The sequence below is a fragment of the Priapulus caudatus genome, unplaced genomic scaffold, assembly GCF_000485595.1.
Source record: "Priapulus caudatus unplaced genomic scaffold, Priapulus_caudatus-5.0.1 Scaffold277, whole genome shotgun sequence".
Lineage (NCBI taxonomy): Eukaryota > Metazoa > Priapulida > Priapulimorpha > Priapulimorphida > Priapulidae > Priapulus > Priapulus caudatus.
In genome coordinates this window covers 154,966-158,551 of record NW_014577338.1, presented here as the reverse complement: position 1 = coordinate 158,551, position 3,586 = coordinate 154,966, and the positions used below count along the sequence as shown (strand labels likewise).

The following is a 3,586-nucleotide window of genomic DNA, read 5'->3' as shown; positions in this document are numbered from 1 at the left end:
ATTGTACAGCTTGGGCCCACCGCATCCGGCGCACGAAGGCGATCCGGCAGTAACTATATGTATGGCAAGATTCTACCCACAAGGCATTAAAAATCGACGAGCGGGCTCTACAGATGCTCGTTGAGTGTTTTTCTTTGCTGATTTATGATGCGTTATGTACATGGCTTTCTGCACTGACGATATCCTCGCATACGTAAAGCTCCGTAGGCTATTGATGCAGCTGTACTTCGATGCTAGCCGTTTATTCTTAATTCTCCATGGTCAACGCAGACTGGCCTCTATCTGGTGCTTACTAGTGATTAATGACTACTGAAGTAGGCTGTTTTCAACACCATTTCTGTTCAGCAGCCTAGATGTATCACGCGAAATATCTACGCCGACACACAAAGCAATTAACTACTTATGTATATCGTTGTGTGTTGCGTTTGCGCTGCGTGGTGCGTGCGTGTATCTGCGTCTCTACCGCTTGTGCGTGCGTGCGTGCGTGGTGCGTCCGGCGTGCGCATATCGAACAACATATAGCCTAATATGAAATACTATATATCCTGTATAGCGATGGGCTTACAAATTACAATAGCATTTTAATACCATGTACTCATGTGCATGCCTATGATGGGTGTGTGCAGATACAGCAAATTGCGGGTTCATTATCTCAGCGATGAATATCTTCCCGATTCGTTCACATGTTCTTCGTGACCGAGTCGCGAACGAGTTTTTTCGTTAATCTGGCAAAGCACCGCATCTCTATTAGGTTATATGAGATATTGCCTATTATTAGTTATATGGAGTTCATATATATACGGCAGTATGTATAACATGAAGCTAGCATCGGACATGAAAAACACCTCAATGTATATATGGCGCAGAGAGTTTTATTTCGACCCTCTTTTGTGTGGATATTTAAATGGCGTAGAACGCGCGCAGCGGAAGATGTGCGAGTGTTATGTCCACCGACGCAGCGACCGGATGCACTCGGTAAATCTGCATTGTGCGAGATGGCTTCATTTGACCTATAAATCGCGCAGGGCAGCGTAACGTGTTCTCGGGCCTGTAGCTGCGCAGCGACACAGTCCCTTATTTATCATCGTTCACGTCGTGCTGGCAATAGCGACAGTCGCGAGCGAGTTGCATATATGTCGGCTTCTCCGGCCTTCCCGCTCCGCGTCCGCATCCGGATTAAGCGGAGAATGCCGCGTCTTGCAAGATTCTATCGCTAATAACAGGACTACAAATGTATTTTTACAGTTATTGAAGCATGTGTCATAAAAACGCGGAGAAAGTCACGGGCAATTCAGTAGAATTGCCTGCAGGTGTTACACGAATGACGCGAGACGCGCCAGCTACACATTTTTCATTGCAATTTTCTAATTCGGAAATGAAACATGTATCAAAACGCACAAACACACTGACGCAGTATTATCTGATGCCTCATGCGCGCGAACGGGCGCGCCAATTCAATTTAGCCTAGTATATAGTATAGCAAGATTTGCACTTAATCTTCTGCAAGGAATCGAATACGGCTGTGCGCTAATAATAAACAAGATCTAAAAATTTTACGTGGATTCCCGTAGAACTATATTACGAAATAAACTTCATAACGATATGACCGCGCGGGTTTATGAGCCGAATTTCAAACATGCTGGCGCAGTTTAAAGACAAGCGACGCCGCAAAAATATGGTGAGAAATTACATCGTGACGGCACAAACGCGTCGACATGCGGCAGACGCGTCTGTGTAATATCTACATCTTAAGCCGAGTAGCGCACTTAAATCATTTTCATGCGTCGCGCGTGACATACGTTGCCTAAGCACGTAAAAAATTGCGAACACGTACTCGGTATGTACATTAAGATGTTCGGTTTGTCATTGGTCGTGAGTTTACGCAGAGAAGTATGGGGACGTGAACGGCTAATCTAGGCCCTTATTTCTCTTAATCATGCGCCGCCTAAAACTATAACCCTATATATGCGAGTTGAAAAGAAACTGATCGTCGCCTCTCATCTTAGCGGCGAGGCACGCGCCAGTGTGTCATGGGAGCGTAAAAGCAAGACGGATAGGAAAGCGGTGGACGAATACGATAGCAGATAATAGCTAGTAGGAAGGGGGTGGTTAACGAAGAGAAGAATAGGATGAGAAGTATAGATAAGGAGGGAAGCGGCGGAGAGAGGGCGCGTATGATGGAGGTGTGAGCGAGAACGAATACGGCGGAGAGATAAAATTAAAAAATATATTATAAAGAGAAACCGGGGAAGAAGAAAAGACACCAGCATCAGAGAAAGTCAGTGCGAGGAGACAGCTAAATAAATAAATAAATAAGATTATATATATATACATGTAACGTACGCACGCAGCCACGCACAGAATCACGTCGCACACAGCGCGCGCAAGCCCCTGCACCGCGCACACACGCACATTAGAAAGAAAGAAAGAAAGATAGATAGAGAGCGAGAGAGAGAGAGAGAGAGAGAGAGAGAGAGAGAGAGAGGGCAAGAAAGAGTGGGGGAAAGAAGAAGAGAGAGAGAGACAGCGATAAGCAAAACATGTAGCATGGCCCTTTTTTACAAATTAACTTAGTTATCTTTAGAAAAATATTTTGAGCAATATAGAGAAACGAAATTCCATCCACTTACGCGGGGATAGGAGGGAGGCGAGCTTCGCTTTCTCTATCAAAAACAGATGTAAGCAGTGCCAAAAAATGAAACCAAATAGTGCCGCAAATATGTAACACCTTGACTAACAAGAAAAAACGAGCGTGAGAAGAGAGGGAGGGAGGCGTCGTCTCATGGCGTCTTTTAACAGGTAGAGCGGGAGTTCTCATCGAAGGGCTCCACCAGAAAAAAAAACTTCGCCTTAAGACACGTTTCCGACAGGCCGTCAGCGTGTAGCGTAACCCCGGACGGCAAAAGAACACTGCACGAACCCTGCAACCTCTTCTGCATTCTATTAGCATTGCGCGGTAGCAGCGGCACTCGAAGATATCGACATGCATGCTCGTTAGGATGCGACCTAAAAACAGGACAGCGGCTTCTTCCCGCGTGTAGCGAGCACTAATAACGAAGGGCTAAGAATGATCTCAAAACGTTGCGCTGACCTTTTTTGTTTTGTTTTTCGGTCTCCTGCTGCTGCTCAGGTTTACGAGGCAACACCAGAGGGATTTAACGTCGCTCAGTCGGCGGACGCCACTTGTAACGGACTCTATACGGCCACAGGAGGACCTGTGTCCATGCGTCTGAGAAAAGGTATATCGCTGTGTAATTTTCCGAGCGGATCTCTGAGCATCTTCACGTGCTCTATATAGCGGCCCGTATTTGTTTTGTCGAGTCACTTACTATAGGAAATGCAATTACTCCCCCTTATCCACGAAACGAATTTAATACCGTATATCGACGTCAAAGAAAGGGGAGTAGATTAGGGAAGCAGAGGAAATGAGATTATCACACAAAAAATCAGACCGTCAGACGGGGCACAGAGAGAGAAGGAGAGAGAGAGAGAGAGAGAGAGAGAGAGAGAGAGAGAGAGAGAGAGAGAGAGAGAGAGAGAGAGAGAGAGAGAGGCAGAGAGAAAAAGAGGGGGAGAAAGAAAAAGA

The 3,586-nt window shown here is 45.9% G+C and overlaps 1 protein-coding gene across 1 annotated transcript in view; it reads left to right on the top strand.

Annotated features, from left to right (window-relative positions):
• LOC106808439 overlaps positions 1-3,586 on the top strand; it is a gene marked incomplete in the record, with an annotated part of 84,180 nt that overhangs the window by 68,546 nt on the left and 12,048 nt on the right.